At 36.7% G+C, this 19,048-nt stretch overlaps 1 protein-coding gene and 1 pseudogene across 3 annotated transcripts in view; one reads left to right on the top strand and one right to left on the bottom strand.

The window, feature by feature from the left end:
• MBOAT2 (membrane bound glycerophospholipid O-acyltransferase 2) overlaps positions 1–19,048 on the top strand; it is a 217,050-nt gene that overhangs the window by 81,612 nt on the left and 116,390 nt on the right. The window lies entirely within an intron of this gene.
• Positions 18,290–18,798, bottom strand: LOC143677302 (aldo-keto reductase family 1 member B1 pseudogene; annotated as a pseudogene).

The raw sequence follows: 19,048 nt of genomic DNA, 5'->3' as shown, positions 1-19,048 counted from the left end.
ACTATAGCCTGATTTGGCTTATCCCCTACCAGCTCCTTCACCTTGTTTTCCATGCTTCGGTAATGCTGAGTTTCCTTCCTTGCCTGGAAAACACTCTATCTCTTCCACATTGTTCACTTTGTTTCCTCTGTCTGGAGTGTTCTTCCTTCTCCCATTCTCTCTCCTTCTGATCTTGCAGATTTCATCCTCAGCATTATTTCCACAGGGAATCCTTCCTAGATGCCTCAGTCTAGGGCAGATTATTTGTTGCACAAATGTGTTCCTTCTGAGAATTTATCTCAATTTTTAATTATAAATGGGTTAGAGTTATTTGTCTAATGTGTTTTGCCCTCAGGGGACTTCAGTTTCTGTAACTACAGACCTGTATTTTATATAATTAATTTATTTATTTACATTTTTCTCTTCAATGATTTTTTAATTGAAATTTAATCATCCAAAGTGTACAATCAGTGGTTCACAAGTATCATCATAAAACTGTGCATTCATCATTACAGTAGATTTTTGAGCATTTTCATTAGTCCAAAAACAATAAAAATAAGAAGAAAAATGAAAACAAAAGAGAATACCCAAAACATCGCATACCCCTAAGCCTGCCATTGTTTATTTATTTATTTTTTGTCTTTTTTTTCTTATCTGTGCAGACCTGTTGTTGTTTTCTGTGTGTAGTTGGTTTCTAGGAGGTAGTATATTCTCAGTAAGAGCTCACTGAATTAATGAATGAATGATAATGTGGCTTCTGAATGACAGCAACTGATATCCTCCTCCTCCCTTTCCAAGTCTCTTCCTAGACTTCATGCTTCCAGGCTACAGTCTCTGCCTCCTTTAGAAATTCGGGATTCATCTCAGGACCTGCCGCTTGGAGTATCTTGCTAATAGCCGTGGTGGTAGCCCTTGTCTCCTGCTGTCTATCCCTGGAACAAAGTCCCATCCTTAATTCTTATCCGTGGAGCATCTGCTGCTGGACTTTACTTCTGTCTCTGTTCCCAGGGAGAGCTGAATGAGAATAGAAACAGAAGGGGCAAGAGTGGCCACGGGTGTAAATAGGCAGCCTCTTGTGCTGAGGTTATAGACAAGGAAGGGGAATAGAAATGTGTTTCAGGCATATGCAGCTGGAATTAGGAAGGCATTTTCCCAAAAAAAGGCAACACTGTGGCTGGGTTCTATGATGGTCTAATGCGCTCAATAAGCTTTTGTAGACTAGTGTGGGAAACCTAAATGCCTTGTCACATATTTTTGGTTTTGTTTTTTATTTTCTCTATGGGAAAAATTTGTTTTGAGTTTCAGAAAACAGTCTCAGACTTTTGAAACACAGAAAGAATTGCCATTTATTTAAATATTAGTAGCAAAATGTAGGGTGGTTAACATGGGAACAGTGGAAAAGCCTGTTAACTTTGAAAAATTAAAGAGAAATATTTTCTTTATATCTTGGCAAGTCGTTTTCAATAAAATAAATTATAAAAATGCAAAGATGTAAGTGCATAAAGTAAAATTGAATATTTGTAATGGGTCACCAAAGTATGTATGAGATTATAGTAAAAGCTATAGGGAAGTGATTTTAAATCTGCCATCAATGGTTCAGGTTTCTACCGATGTGAACAGACATTTATGCTGTGCTACAGTATTTCTGGAAACTCAGAGATAATGGAGAGTTTACCTCTAAAATGCACAGTTGACGGGGGGACATTAAGACAGTCATTCGTGCAGCAAATATGTATTATGCTGGGTGCTGGAATCCAGTGAAGAGTAAAAAAGACATGCTCTGTCTCCTCATGAAGCTTATGGTCAAACTATCAACCACAGTCTGATCATGGTTATCAAAGAAGTGTGTGCTGAGGAGTGAGGAGGAATAAAGGAAGGAAGCAACTAACTTGGAAAGTAGTGAAACCCAGACTATGTGTATCATTCACTATGTACTCTGTAGAATAAAACACTTGACAACAAAATATAGATATTTGGTGTTAACTTAAGTGTATTTTAAAATACTAGGAAATATTTAAAACTTTTGCTCAGAAGCCTCCTTTATTGATAATAAAATTATATAGCAGGCTAGGATGTTACAAAATCCCAAATTCAAATACAGACTTCCAAGGGATTAATTGGATGAGTGCTAGTTTAAAGTCAGATATGTATCAATTTGAATTCAGTCTCCATTGATAGTTCATTAGCTTTAGAACCTTGGCCAAGTGACTTTACGTTTCTGAGTCTGAATTGAATTAAATCAGTGACTCTCCATATTTTAGAACTCCATCTTCTGTTGAGACTAAAGGGAGAGATGTTTATGTACTGCAAAATTTATATTATGGGCAGTGCATTCCTCATTTAACTTATATGGTCAGTTTAGTTGAACACCATGAGTACATGGAACCTTGAATAGGGCAAGAGATTTTGTTGGTTGGTCCAGGTTAATGTGATGCCTTGTTAAATCCCGGAGTGGTTTGGACATGAATAAAGAAGTATTTGCAAAGCCTTTTTGGGGAAGAATTTGCAAAGAAAGGGGGAAATATTCAGCTTCCCCATTTGGAGAATTCTTGATATTCTCGCAAGCAGTGGGACAACCAAATCAGTAGGCTGAGCCCTCAATCTTAGGGTCCACTCCTATGAAACTTTTTCTTGCAAAGGACAGGCTAAGCCTACTTAAAATTATGCCGAAGAGTCACCCCCAGAGAACCTCTTTTGTTGCTCAGATGTGGCCTTGCTCTATAAGCTGACACGGCAAGTGAACTCACTGCCCTCCTCCCCTACGTGGGATATGACTCCCAGGGGTGTAAATCTCCCTGGCAACGTAGGAAAAAATCCTGGGATGAGCTGGGACCCAGCATCAAGGGATTGATAAAACCTTCTTGACAAAAAGGGGGAAGAGAGAAATGAAAACAATAAGGTGTCAGTGGCTGAGTGATTTCAGAGTCAAGAGGTTATCCTGGAGGTTATTCTTATGCACTATAATGGAAATATTTCCTTTATAGTTTTTGGTGTATTGGAGTGGCTCGAGGGAAGTACCTGAAACTGTAGAGTTGTGTTCCAGTAGCTTTGTTTCTTGAAGATAATTGTACAGTGTATAACTTACAGTGTGACTGTGTGATTGTGAAAATCTTGTGTCTGATGCTCCTTTTATCTAGGGTATGGACAGATGAGTAAAAAATATGGATAAAAAAATAAACAGACAATAGGGGGAAAGGTTAAAATAAATTGGGTAGATGGAAATACTAGCAGTCAATTAGAGGGAGGGGTAAGGAGCATGGTATGAATGAGTTTTTTCTTTTTTCTCTTTTTATTTTTCTGGAGTGAATGTTCAAAAAAATTATCATGGTGATGAATACACAACTATGTGATGATATTGTGAGTCATTACTTGTACACCATTTATGAAATGTTTGTATGCTAAGAATGTTTATGTTTGTAGGTTAAGTTTTATCAAAAATATTTTTTAAAAATCAGCAACTCGGCTGAAAAGCATGGTGTCTACTTGTTTCATATGGTGGGCGTCTAGGTAAACTTTTGTTTGAAAATGGATTCTGCTGCTAAAAGGAGATATTTAGAATCCTGCGTGAAATCCTTTCTAAGATTTCTTAGTTACAAAGTGTTTTGCTATGTTTTTTCCCTCTTGATGATGTCAGGTCAAAGCTTGTTGTAGGTATTCATACAGTATTGTTTATCACAATGTACTGTTTGTGATTCATTTTTTCTTCTCCCCAGAGTATGAACTCATTGGCAGGGATATCTTACTAACTTTTTTATTTCCGTAGTTTATTTGAGCATATAGAAAACAGCTCAGTAAGTGAGGTTATCTGTTCTATTGAATGGGTATTTCTAGGCTCTCAGTTTCGAGTCTTCTTTTACTTATTTTTGATTGGGTATTGGTTCCTAGGGTTTATGTAAGAGATTTTTGAACAGATTATGTTCATGCTTCTGACCTTTAAATTTAAAGAGTTGCTGCCTTTGCTGAGTGCCTGGCTAACCTGATTACTAGATTGATGAAGGATATGCAGTTGTTTGCTTGATTGGTTGATTTGCAGTGCAGTTACTCTGTTTCTCTTACTACTTTTTCTTTGCCTGAACTCATCTTAGATGGGTGGGTGTGGAACTGGCAAATGTGCTAGGGTTAGGGAAGGAAGAGATAGTTTTAGCAAGTGTAAACTTTTATCTCAGGCCTTCATGACTCTGAACAACAGATAGCACCAGGTTCCACTTGAATCTGTTATCTGCTAATATTAATAATACACCTGAAGTATGGATTCATATCATCAGGAATTGCTTTAACTCAACTAGGAATGAAGGGTGATCTTGGAAATGCCACTTGGCAGGCAGAAGTTAATTAGCAGTGGTTATTGCTCAGCAGGAATTCCATGGGGAAAAGATTAGCTTCACTGAGAGAAATCCCATGGTCCCATGAGAGAGACTAAGATGCCACAGGAAGGAAACTGGACTCTCTTTATTTTTTCTTTTATGTTCTCTGTGGATTATATTAAAAAAGTCTTTTAATGGTTTGGAATAAAGGTACAAGGTCTTTTGGTATTGTTGTGCTATACTAAGCTAAAAGTTGTGTTTCAATTGGAAAACCATGAATAATTCTAAAAACTTATTTTTTCATTACTCTATCCTTATAATAGTTACTATTTCAGTAATTACCATGTATCAGTCATCGTGCTGTAAACATGTCACATGCATTATCAGTTAATTCTAGCAACAACCCTTTGAGGTACATGTGGTATATGCCTCATAGATAAACAGAGGCTGGTATGTGACAGATGTGTGATTTGAACTAGATGCCTCTGTTTCTACAGGACCTAACAGTTTACCACTCCACTATATGATTTCTAGGCATTAAGCAATTATACTCAGGAAAATGTGAAATTTAAAAAAATATCTGAATGGAATGAGGAAGGGTCATGGAATGAGAATGGGAGTCAGCTGGGTCCCTAAACAAAGGCAAGAGTTTGTATGTGTTGGTCATTCTTCCTTAGAGAATTATGTGAGATGCCTTCATCCTGAAGAATGAAGTGGTCTTTGGACATGTTCTGCTTAGGACCTAATGTTTTAAAATATTCTCAATTTCCATGGGAATAGAGTATCCAGGTCCTTTTGGGTTTCTGAAAAATCTTTAAACATAGCATCATTCCATCAAAACCTGTACCCGGGAAAGAATGTGATTCCAGATTCCTTTAGATTGTTGAGTCAGTAAATGACTTCTTTTGGAGATATTTGAATTCTAAATTTTATTTCTGATTGTAGGATGAATCCCTGTTAAGGAAGTTTCATTCATCTTTGAGCAAGTAAGGGAACTAATTTTTTTTGGGGGGGGTAAAGAGTTTTCATATGAATGAAGGGATGCTAATAATACTAACAAACATCCCTTGGTAAATAAAGCTATCAATTTGGGTGTTCCTATAGCATCTGAATGTGTTAGAGTAAAAAGAAATATGCACAGGTTACTCATATAATGGAGTGACTGGGCTATTTCTTTGACTTTTAGGTAAGAAATGAGAAAATTGTTTTGGAAAATTAGGACTTGCTGAATGATGGGATTTGTCTGTGGTATATTGTTATAGTGAGTATTGGCATGACATGTACAAGTTTTGTACCCACTGTGTTAGAAACAGTATGTTGTAATAGAAAGAGTCTTTGGACTTTGACTTTGGAATTAGGATGATAGAGTGTCTTCTTTGTGCTGTCATTTGGTTGACTGCTTTTCATAAATATCCCATTTAACTGTCTTCTTGTGCAGGAGGTATTGTCTACTCATACAGGTGAGGGAACTGGGATTCCAAGAGGCTAAGTTGCTTGAACAAGGTCACAAAACCAGTAATGGGCAGCACTGAGAGTCTGTAAAATTCACCTGTTGTTATGGGTTGTTAGATCATTCATTTGCTGAGATTCCTTTAAAGATTTGTTTTTTAAATTGTAGAAGCAAAGAAAGATTATCACTTACTTTCCAGATAGCATAAAGATCGTGACTTATTTTTTGGAAGAATAGTAAGTGCTGGTTATTTCTTTGTTGACTGACTTTTACTTAATCTTTTTCACTAGAATGTGGTATTGGGGGGGTCTTTTAAAAAGGTTTTAACTTTTAGATAATTATCTGAATAATAGCATTTTTAATCTCTGAACTCTTTTTATTTAAAATCATTCAGACTTTTGTAAATGCTATGCTTGAGATCAATATTTATTAAAATACCTAATATAGACTATAAAAGAGAATTTTAATGTCCAATTGACCAAAGATATAGTTTTAAAATACTTTTAACTTTGAGTACAAAAAAATAACAACTTCTTTCTACCTTCTATTGCTAGCTTAATAAGACAATCCTTTACTTAGAGTAAAGAAAGAAAGATTAAAAATAATAGAGGCAATATCTAATGACCTGAAAAACTGCCAGGCATTTTAGTGAAAGAATATTAGTACAAATAAGCATGGGTATGTATTTCTTATTGTGAAAATAAAGTTTTTGCTTAAACTTAATGCAGCTCCAGAAAGGAGATGAGATTGTTACTCTTTTCCTGGTTTAGAAATTAACCCCGAGGTTTCATAGAGTATGTTAGTGTGACTTTCCTCAGGAAGTATTTATTGTATTTGAAATATTTCACCCCTTGTTAATGTTGCATTCTGTTTTTTGTTGCCTCTCTTTATATTTCTGTTTATTCTCATTTTCTTCCTTACCCACTTTAAGAAAAATATTAAGTATAAATTCATTTATCTGTAAGATTCACAGATCCCAAGAAAACACTGATAATCCATTGAGAGTAAGGGAAGCAGCACAGCTGGAATGGACTTTGCTCTCCTTTATTTTATGCCCCCAAGAAAAGTATTCTTAGTGTTTCCTGTTGATCCTAAATGTCAGAGTTTATTTGACCTTTTGGCAAACAATGATAACTTCAGACACTTGGTGTTTTCCTAATCTCCAGTTCCCTTGTTCACTGGCGAAAGTGTGCTCTATAATATCCTGGTCTCTGCAGATCTTACCTGTTAGAATTGGTCACCTGTTTTCTAGCCTGCTCTCATTCCTGGAAATTGGTGCTCAAGTCCTTGTGTGTAGGTGGGTTTGACGGTTAGGTTCTGGTGTCAACTTGACCAAATGATTATGCCCAGTTGTCTGGTCAGGCAAGCACTGGCCTGACCATTGCTGCAAGGATATTTTCTGGTTGTTTGATAAACTGGAAGGCTGATGTAGTAAGTCATCAGTTAGGTTGCATCTATGGCTGATTACATCTGTGATCAGCTAAGGCATGTCTCCCATAACAATGTAATCCAATCAGTGGGAGGCTTTTCAGGAAGGAGAGAGACTTTTTCACTGCTTCTTCAGCTAGTGATCCTCTCCTATGGAGTTCGTCTAGAACATTCATTGGAACCACCAGCTTCATAGCCTGCCCTATGGAACTCTTCTGTTCTCACAGTTGCGTGAGACACCTTTATAAATCTCATATTTACAGATCCCTCCTGTTTGTTCATTCTCTAGCAAACCCTGACTAACACAGTGGGTAATGTGATACTTTAGGTAGGGCATTGTGGGGGCCAAACACAGAAGCATCACAAAAGGAATATATCCAGTGTATAACATGGACCCAGCTCATTTCGGCACTCAGTAAATAGCTATTGAATAAATGACCAAGAGCATCTGTGTTGTGGGCCAAGAAGAAATCACCGGATGTGCCAAACCCAGCTTGATTGGTTCTGCTAGATGACTTCGTTTTTAAAAATTTTTACTGATATATATTATGTGTTCACATACCGTGTATTCATACAAAGTATACAATCAGTGGTTCACCACATCATCATATAGCTGTGCATTTATCATCACAATTGACCTTTTTTTTCTTTTTTGTGAAAAATATATTTAAAAAGCAGTAAATTTCAAAGCACATTGCAGCAGTAAGTTGTAGAACAGATTGTTCAGAGTTTAGGATGGGTGACAATCCCCAAATTTTAGGTTTTTATTTCTAGCTGCTCTAAGATAATGGAGACTAAAATAAATTGGATGACTTCTTACTAATGAAAATAACAAAGCGTTATTTGTGTTCCCTAGCCCCTCAGAAAAAAACACTTTAGAAAGTATGCCATCATCAGTCTAGTAGAATCTTTTCCAGAAGTAGTTGAATTGAGGAATTGAAATAAAATCCAACAAGAGAATGAGAACAAAAGTCAAGAAATGAATAAGGCGAAATCCCTAAAAAAACCACAGATCGTTTTAATTTTTAATTTTAATAAATTTTAGTAAATTGTCATTAATAGCCAACATTGATTAAAAATTAATTCTATGTCAGATAAAGTGTTAAAATACTGAAGTGCATTTCCATTTGGTCCTTACGACTATTCAGGGCTTTAGTACTATTATCTCAGCTTTACATTTGAGAAAACTGAGGCTCAGAGAGCTTGAATACCTTCCCCAAGCTTATACAACTGGTACTTTCAGTAAATTCAGAGCTTGAGCCCAAGTCTATTCAGTGCCAAAGCCCCATGCACTTGCCCACTAAATTTAGCTATTCTCCAACTTATCAAGTATGGATTTCTATGATAAATTTTCAAGTGCTCCTCCACTCAGTTTATTTAGGGTGGTTTTCCTTCACCGTTAATGCATATGTGAACAGCTGATATAAATTAGTCTTAGTTTGAACACTGAATTGGAAATCCAGAGCTCTTAATTCTGATTCTTTGGTTAGTGTCTTTATTTATCTGGACTTTATTTGGTACTTCATAAAATGTAAAAGTCATAAAGAAATCAGGGACTTGTAACCATTTTCCTTACCTTCAATACCCTTAACAGAACATACTTTTGTTAGTAATTATACTTTGTCTAATAGTAATTCTCTGGAATAAAGTAATTCTTTGAAGTATTAGAATTTTGGGGTATGGAATGGTGATTCCAATATATGCTACCCCTCTGTGCCCACAGACAAACAAAAACAAAGCAAGTAAAAAAGGCACCAGACCAGATGATCTCTCAGATCTCTTCTTGCTTTAAAAATCTTATACTCGAATACTTAAATAAATTATACAATGATTTCATAAGCTAAATATAAATTTATGTAATCCATGTTCATTGTTCTTCATTTCTGGGACTCACTCATAACTAATAATGTTTTTCAGTTGAACTTGATACCTGGTTTATATTTAGTGTTCACTAAATATACCTGGTGGAAATACTCTGCCTTTCCAGTATGTCATTTATATTACTACTCTTATAATCTTGGAGCTTATCTGGCTGTTTTAGTCTTTGTCCTTCCATATTGTTGTCTTCTCCCATCCTCTAGATCAGCAGTGTGCAAGGTATGTGATAGAATATATCACTGAAGTCATTTGAGCTCCTCTTCAATGCTCTTTATGCACTCTGACTAAACACTTCCATCTTTGGTGCCATTCTACTTCTGATGTCTTTAATTCTTGAATCCATTTTAGACTACGACCTTCTGAATTCTAGCTTTCTTACCTCCTGCTCTCCCTAGAGTTGTCCAAGATCAGATATTTGGTTTTTGATGCAGTGGAATGACAAGGAGACAAGTGAGTTAAGATTCTAGCAGGAGTGATTTTTTTCTGCTTCCAACCTTTCCGTGTTCTCTAGTTAGTGTCTTCCTGACCTCACTTTCCTGTTGTTCATCATCTCTACCATTCTCTAGTACTCTCAACTCTCTTGCTGCTGTCATTCCATGCACCACTAGCCAAATATCCAAGGATGGATGCAAATCTCTGTTGTGCTTGCACAACCAAATGTTTGAGAGAAATGCAACATGCTTGGTGCTCCTACAAATTCATGTTTTCTTACTTCGCTAAGATTTAAAATTATTTTATTTCACATTTTTTAGTTCTTTTCCCATTGTTTTCAAAGACGAGTCTCAATCTCAGCCACAAGCCACATTCTTAAATCTATTCACTTTATCTCCATCCTCTCATTTCTTAGCATAAGTTTTAAGATGAAGGTAAAGATAATACTAGGAAGATAATCTGTAAAGATTTAAGATAAGGAGTTAGCAAGTAACAAAAAGGAGGGAAAATGACCTCTGAAATGAGACAAAAGTTGTTCCTTTGTTGGCAAAGAAAGTTGCTGCCCCTTGTCCTGCTCATTTCCACACACAATCCACTGTATCAAAAACCAAATTCATCTTTTGCCTTCAGATCTGTCCTTTCTCACTTATGTTCTCTTAGAAGGCATCACTATCGATCTAAGCATCTGTCTTAGTTTGCTAGGGCTGCTTTAACAAATACCATAGACTTGTTGGCTAAAACTTCAACAATGTATTGTGTGATGGCTTTGGAGGCTTGAAGTCCAAAATCAGGGTGTCAGCAGATCATGCTTTCTCTGACATCTGTAGCATTGTGGTGGTGGTTTGCCAGCAAGCCATAACTCAATTTCTACTTCTGTTATGTGGTCATATCTGTCCCTGTCTGCTTTCACCTGTCTCCTACTTCTGTGTCCAAATTTCTTCTGCTTATGAGGATTCCAGTTATACTGGATTAAGACCTGCCGTGATTCAGTTTGACCTAACCTTAACTGTGAAGTTATCTTCACAGAGCCAGTTTACAGATGGGTTTACATCACAGGGTGGAGGATTAGGATTTGAACATGTCTTTGTGAGGTATGCAATTCAATCCTTAACAGCACACAAACCAAATAATTGAAGTAAATCCTCAGTTATTCCTTCTTTCTCATTTTCCATGTCTTCTTTCTCATCTCTCACTAATAACTGCCTATTCTTAGTGGATTATTTTGAGGGTTAAACATTCGTAAAGCATTTGAAAATGGTGCTTTGCACATAGTAAGCCCCTCAGTAAATGATTGTACTCATCAGCTGTTACCATTTCTTACCCAATATCTCAGGTACACCATTACATTTCAGCTCCAGCACTGTTTCTTTAGCTCACTGCCTCGTACCTGGACTCTTACTTAGTCTAGCAGTTGGTCTCCCTGCTCTCTGGTCTGTCCCGTGCCCTCCTGACCAAATGATCTTTTAAAATACCTTTCTGACAGTTTAAAATATCATTTCTAACAATAGAAATGGCTCTATTCTGCTTAAAACTCTGTATTGTCTTCCTTTAGCTTAGAAGCCTATCAGAGCCCTTTGTGGTTTTGCCACTGCCCCCCTTTGTACTCTAAATTGACAACACTCTCTCCTCAACTGAGACAGTCCTGGCCATAACGAACCATTTGTAGTTCCACACACATATGCTACTGTTTTATACTTGGTTTCTTTGTATTGGCATGGAATTCCCCTCCCTCCATCATGAACTCCTACTGATATTTCAGAATCCTATTTATGCATGACTACAACTCTGCCTTGTACAACTTAAATATTTGCTGCTTCTACTTTCACAAATTACATTGTATTTTATATATTTGTACATAGGCACTCTAACACTGTGTTTAAGATTACAGACTCTTGAGCCACCCTAACTCACCTGCCTAGTAACTTTACCATGTTGAGGTACTTAGCTTCTCTATCATCTGTTCCCTTATTTGTAAATTGGAAGTGTGGTGGTTTAGAGCTATGTACCTCAGAAAAACATGTTCTTAAACTTAATCCATTCCTCTGGGTATGGACCCATTGTGAATAAGACCTCTTAAAGATGCTACCTCAGTTAAGGTGTGGCCAAAATGACTCAGGTTGGCCATAAATCCATATTACTGGAGTCCTTTATAAGCAGAGTGAAAGACACAAAAGCCAGAGGAGAAAACCATGAGAAGAAGCAGAAAATCATCAGAACCTAGAAGAGAAGGGAAAAGCCGGGAGAGGGCATCATGTGCATTGCCATGTGACAGAAAACCCGAAGACTAAGAATCTCTGGCAATCCCAGAATGTCACAGCCTTGATTTTGGACTTCCCCTAGCCTCAAAACATGAGCCAATGAAGTCCTGATGTTTAAGCCAAGCCATTGATTGGTATTTGCTTTAGCGATGAGGAAACTAATTCAAGGAGTATTGGTAATGTCTATCTCATATGATTGTAGTGAGGATTAAATGAGGTAATACACTGTATTTCACTAATTTAATGTGCCATTGATTGAAAAATGCACCATTCTTTTATGTACCACTGAGAAAGGATTACATGCCTCATTTGTGAAAGAATTCATGATTTCAAAGGTGTTTAAAAGTGAAACTATATGTGTATTTGATTCGGTGAAATACAGTGTATAAAGCCCTTGGGATGGTGCTTGGTAAGCACTGTGCCCATGTTAGCCATTACGTGTTTGTTTCCAATACTAGACTTTAAACTTTAGAGACAAGGACTGAGTTTCATTTGACATTGTATCCTTAGAACATAACCAGACAGCATTAGGTGATTAAAATATATGTTTGAACACAATTGAAATAGACTCCGTGATCACATGCTAACCATTTTCCCTTATCTACAACTGGAGGAGAGATGGAAGTGTGTATCCCCTCTTCTAGGTCCCCATTTCTCATAAGCAAGCCCTTACTTGCTTAACTTGTACTCAGCTGTGTTGATGTATTCATATTCTCACTTCTTAGGTCTTCACTATTTTGAGCCAAAATATGAAATGTGGAAAACTATAACTCACAGAGAGTCTCGCTTGCTTCCATTGTTTTTAAGAGCTTTATAGAATTAGGTGAATTACTTTTTTCTTTTCCTATTTCCACCTAAATATTTTTTTACCCTGAAATGTAATAAAAGAGAAAGTGATTTTGGGGGGAGGGGGGCTGGAGACATGAGCAGGCACTGGGAATTGAACCCAGGTCTCTGACATGGCAGGCAAGAATTCTGCCACTGAGCCACCGTTGCACTGCCCAGAAAGTGATTTTTTTTAGGGTGTCTTTTTTTGAGAGATGAGAACTATACATCCCCCTTTTTAATTCAAATGATATCCTGTCTCTGCTTTATTGAGGTATAATTTACATACAATAAAAATGATTTATTTTTAGCATACAGCATTGAATTTTTATATAGTCATGTAATCACTACCATAATCAAGATATAGAAGTTCCATTATCCTAAAAAATTCCCTGTATCCCTTTGCAGAGAACCCCCACCCCTGCCATTGTGGTCACCAGTGAACCTTCAGTATCATCTACAGTGGACAGACACATCAGTGCATCTGCACAATTGAAAAGGTTGTGGATATGGCAATACCCCTTTTTATACTATAGCCCCCAAGAAGTAGAGAGTGACTGGTTCCTAATCTTAGACTGGTAGAGGGCCAGGATCTTTGCATTTGGGAATGGTGGAGATGATACGACGCCTATTTCTAACATTCTTTTTTTTTCAGAGTCGTGATTTTTTTAGTGGCAACTGGAATAGGATGAAATCTAGATGTGTTATTGTGGATAACTGTCTTTCTTAGTTGCTTCAGCGTTCTATTATTACACTGTCAGATCTAGTTTTTGATATTACTGAAAGCTTGAAAATTTTGTTTCTGCATTCTTATTGAGATACTAGAAGAGGCTGAATTGGGAACCATTTATCAGGTCATATTTTGAACTAGAATCCAAAGGTTTTAAATCGTGGTATAAACTGTAATATTCTTTGGTATGTGAACAATAAATACTTTTGCTTAATAGTAACAGCCAAATCCAATTTTATAAATGTGAGACAACTTTGAAAATTTTCTTTGTAAGGAACAATTAAGTGATTCACCTATATTACAGAGTCAGATGTGAGAGCAAATTTTGCATTTTGTAAAAAAAACATAGCTACAATAGCTGGGTGGTTTGCTTCATTTCTCTCATATGCAAGCAAATTGAGAACAGTAAAGAATTGAGTGACTTAGTATATCGTTGTCACTATAACTACAATGTATATAGTTAAATTTTTTTTCTTTGTTTCATGAATAGGGCTTTGTAAAAGAACAAACAAAATCACTCTGGCATTTATTGTATTTGTAACTCATTGAGATCTTTTTCTTCCAGTTGAAAGAACACCTGGCCAGAAAATGTAGGCCAGATAAGCGAGCAAGCCCTGACCTCCTAGGAACAGCAGAGTTTTATTGGGAAATATAAGATTATCTGCAGGTCTCTAGGAAGGAATTAAGAGTGTGTTCTGGTCACTAGACACAAGGATCTGGTGGCTCTGTATTCTGGGAAAAGCGTAGTGAGACCTATTTGTCAATAATGTTTGGATCCTGGGGAGGTGGTTAATTTTCTGTGCCAGGGAGAGAAGCATTTTGAATTGACCTCTGAACCTTTCATGAAGATAGCATGGCTCTCTTGTACTGGTAAAGCAGCTAGTATTTTAAAAAGTTTTTAAGAGAATAGTGAAAATGTTGAGGAAAATTATAGAGATAATTTTCCATTTACAAAACTCACTTTATTATCCCTTGTGATGTCTGGTAATCTCTTTTTGCCTCCAGGACTTCAGTGGATGTGGATATGTTTCTGATGTTCTGATGTTCCACCTCCAATTACAAGATTTATAAGATATATCCCTACATTTTCTTCTAAAATTTTTATGGTCTTAGCTCTAATGTTTAGAGTTTTCATCTATTTTGAGTCTATTTTTGTATAGGGTGTGAAATATGATTCCTCTTTTATTTTTTTGTATATGGATATCCAGTTCTTCAAACACCATTTATTGAAGAGGCTGCTTTGTCCCAGATGGGTTGGCTTGACTGCCTTATCAAAGATCAATTGTCCATAGATGAGAGGGTCTGTTTCTGAACACTCAGTGTGATTCCTCTGGGTTAGTATATCTATCTTGACGCCAGTACCGTGCTGTTTTGACCACTGACCGTAGCTTTGTAATATGCTTTAAAGTCCGGAAGTGTGAGACTCCCAAGGTAGTTTTAGCTATTTGGGGCACCCTGCCAAGTAAATTTGGCCATTGGTTTTTCTGTTTCTGCAAAGTAAGTTTTTTTGGATTTTAATTGGTATTGCATCGACTCTGTAAATCAATATGGGTAGAATTGACAGCTTAACTATATTAAGACATCTAATCCATGAGCACAGTATGCCCTTCCATTTATTTAGGTTTTCCATGGTTTCTTTTAGCTTTTCTTGTAGTTTTTTGTATGTAGGTCTTTTGTATCGTTAGTTAAATTTGTTCCTAAATATTTTATTCTTTTGGTTGCTATTGTGAGTTGAATTTTTTCCTTGATTTCCTCCTCAGATTGCTCATCACTATTGTATAGAAACAGAACTGATGTTTGGGTCTTGATCTTCTATCCTACCACTTTGCTGTATTCATTTATTAGCTTTAGTAGCTTTGCTAAGATTTTTTGGGACTTTTGACATATAGTATCATATCATCTGCAAACAGTGAGAGTTTTACTTCTTCCTTTCTAAATTGGATGCCTTTTATTTCTTTTTGTTGTCTAATTGCTCTGGGTAGAACTTGCAGCACAGTGTTGTATAACATTGGTTACAGTGGGCATCCTTGTCTTGTTCCTGATCTTAAAGGGAAAGTTTTCAGTCTTTCCCCATTAAGGATGATGTTAGCTGTGTGTTTTTCATAATTCCCTTTATCATGTGAGGAAGTTCCCTTCTATTCCTATCCTTGAAAATGTTTTCAAGAAGGAATATTGAATTTTTTCAAATGCCTTTTCTGCGTCGGTCAAGATCATGTGATTTTTTTGCTTTGATATTTGATATGGTGTATTACATTAATTTATTTTCTTATGTTAAACAATACTTGCATATCTGGAATAAATCCCATTTCATCATGGTGTATAATTCTTTTAATGTGCTGTGGATTGCAAGTATTTTGTTGAGGATTTTTCATCTCTGTTCATTAAGAGATTTGTCTGTATTTTTCTTTTCTCATAGTATCTTTGTCTGGCTTTAATATTATTAGGGTGATGTTAGCCTCATAAAATGAGTTAGGTAGCTTTCCCTGCTCTTCAATTTTTTTGAAGTTTCTGCAGGATTTCTAGTAATTCTGTATTGAATGCTTGGTTGAATTCACATGTGAAGCCATCTGTTCCTAGACTTCTTTGTTTTGGGGGAACTTCTTGATGACTGATTGAATCTCTTTACTTGTGGATTGGTTTATTGAGGTCGTCTGTTTCTTCTTGAGTCAGTGTTGGTTGTTCATACCTTTCTAGGAAGTTGTCCATTTCATCACATTGTCTAGTTTATTAACATAGTTGCTCACAGTATCTTCTTATTACCTTTGTTATTTCTGCAGGGTAAGTGATTCTGTTTTCTTGTCCATTTCTGATTTTATTTATTTGCATCTTTTCTCTCTCTCTCTCTTTTTTGGCAACCTAGTTAAGGGTCCGTTGATTTTATTGATTTTCTCAAACTACCAGCTTTCGTTTTGTTGATTTTCTTGATTGTTTTCATGTTCTCAATTTCATTTATTTCTGCTCTAATATTTGTTATTTCTTTCCTTTTATTTGCTTTGGGGTTAGTTTTTTTTTTCTTTTCCTTTCTAGTTTTTCCAAGTGAACAGTTAATTCCTGGATTTTTGCCTTTTTAATATAGGCATTTAAGGTAATAAATTTCCCTCTTAGCACTGCCCTTGCTGCATCCTGAATATTTTGATATGTTCAGGTAAGCCTCAAGATATTTACTGATTTCTCTTGTAATTTGTTCCTTGACCTGCTGGTTCTTTGAGTGTGTTGTTTAGTCTCCAGACATTTGTGAATTTTCTGGCCCTCTGCCTGTTACTGACTTATGATTTCACTCTTTTTAAGTTTATTGAGACTTGCTTTGTTACCCAGCCTGTGGCCTATCCCTGGAAATGATCCATGAGCACTTGAGAAAAATGTATCCTGCTTTTGTGGGGTGTAATGTTCTATAAATGTCTGTTAAGTCTTGCTCATTTATTGTATTATTCAAATTCTCTGTTTCTTTATTGATCCTCGGTCTAGATGTCCAGTCCATTAATGAGATCAGGGTATTGACATCTCCAGCTATTATGGTAGAGATGTCTACTTCTCCTGTCAGCATTTGCTACATATATTTTGGAGCACTCTGGCTCAGTGCATAAATATTTATGATTGTTATGTCTTCTTGTTGAAATGTTCCTTTTATTAATAGATAGTGTCCTTCTCTGACTCTTTTAATTGTTTTAGATTTGAAATATAATTTGGCAGATATTAATATAGCTACCCTGCCCTTACTTGGTTTTTGTTTGTATGAAATATCTCTTCCCAACCTTTTACTTTCAACCTATTTTTGTCCTTGGGCCTAAAGTCCTGTTTTTTAATGCATTTTTCTCTTTTTACCTTTAGTGATACTCTTTATTTCTGCACTCTTTTACAGACCTCTGTCTCCTGCCTTTTCCTATCTGCATGTAGTGCTTCCTTTAGTATTTCTTATAGAGCTGGTTTCTTAGTCACAAATTCTCTCAGTGACTGTTTGTCAGAAGGTATTTTAATCTCCTCATTTTTAAAGGACAGTTTTGCTGGATATAGAATTTTTGGTTGGCAGTTTTTCTCTTTTAGAATCATAAATATATCACTCCCTCCTCACCTCCATGGTTTCTGCAGAGAAATCCACACATGGTCTTATTGAGCTTCCTTTGTATGTGATGGATTGCTTTTCTCTTGCTGCTTTCAAAATTCTCTGTCTTTGCATTTGAAAATCTGATTAGTAAATGCCTTAGAGTATGTCTATTTGGTCTATTCTGTTTGGGGTAAGGTGCACTTCTTGGATCTGTAATTTTATGTCTTTCATAAGAGACGGGAAATTTTCAGTAATTATTTCCTCCAATAGTCCTTCTCTTCCTTTTCCTTCCTCTTCTCCTTCTGGGACATTCACAACATGTATATTTGTGTGCTTCATGTTTTCAGTCAGTTCTGTGAGACCTTGCTCATATTTTTTCATCCTTTTCCCTATATTTTCTTTTGTGTGTTGAATTTCAGATATCCAATCCTTTAGTTCAGTAATCCTTGTTTTGCCTCTTCAAATCTATTGTGTAGGGTTTTTTTCCCCCTGCCTTCTGTTGTGTCTTTCATTCCCATAAGTTCTGTGATTTGTTTTTTCAGACTTCAGCATTCTTTATGCTTGTCCAATGTCTTCTCTATATCCTCCCTCATCTTGTAGATTTGAAATTTTTTTTTTTTTCGCTCACAAAAGCACCTTTTATTTGAGGCAAAAAGTTTGGCTGAAAGGAATATAATTCCAAGCAATACCAACTATTAAGGGCACTATTTTGACATTATACATTTTTTCTCCTTGGTCAGAGGTATTCAACTTGGATTTCCTAGTTGGGAAAAAAAAGGGGGCAAAGAAAACTGGAAGAGAGTTCTAATCCACACATACTGCTGTTTATACCTCACCACCCAGCTGGGTTAGTCATCAGGCTGCTAATGCTCTGCTGAGGAACTCGGGTCACACAATACACGCAAGAGAAAAGGAAGCAGGATAAACAGGACAGCACCTGGGGAAGAAACAGCATCCACACCTTCAAAACTCAGAAATGAAGGGGTAATCCTTGTGGGAGGAAGCACTCACCAAAGCATAGACCCTCCAGTCCTGTTGTAACTGAGTGAGGTAGTCATAGCCACACTACTTAGTCAAAGTCAAAGACCTAAAAGTTCTCAGTGATGTGTTCAGGTGTCACAGACTTTGGGATCACCTCCATATTCCTCTGTACGGGGAACCGGCTCAGCACCTGGGCTTTGGTTTTATTATGCTTGGTTGCAATTGCTTTGATCCTGGGGTAGGGAAAGGTCCTCAGGCTTGGCCCAGGGCCTGTCAGGAGAACCAAGAGGACTGTAGGCAGTCACCACGATGCCTTTGGATTGACAGTACTGGAATAATTTCTCTTGAGCTAGGTATGGGTAGCACTCAATCTGGTTAACCACAGGCTTATATTTTAAGTTAGGTTTATTTAAGATTCTCTTGATTTAGAGATGGTTGAAGTTAAAAACTCCAATAGCTTTGACCAGTCCTTCATCTAGCAGCTCTTCCATGGCCACCCATGTGTCCACAAAATTGATGTCACTAGGAATTATGTTGCCTCTTTCATCCAAAGGGAAAAACTCCTTTCCAGTCTGAAACCCTGTAGGCCAGTGAATAAGGTAGAGGTCCAGGTAGTCCAGCTTGAGGTCACTAAGTGTCTTCTGATAGGCTCCTTTCACCAGTGTTTTCTTGTGCACCAAAGCTTGCTGGTGATGAAAAGGTCGTTGCGTTTCACCGCCTGCTCCTTGAGCTTCTCCTAGA

Source organism: Tamandua tetradactyla, chromosome 3 (genome assembly GCF_023851605.1).
Source record: "Tamandua tetradactyla isolate mTamTet1 chromosome 3, mTamTet1.pri, whole genome shotgun sequence".
Taxonomy (NCBI): Eukaryota; Metazoa; Chordata; class Mammalia; order Pilosa; family Myrmecophagidae; genus Tamandua; species Tamandua tetradactyla.
This window is presented reverse-complemented; position numbering and strand designations above follow the sequence as displayed.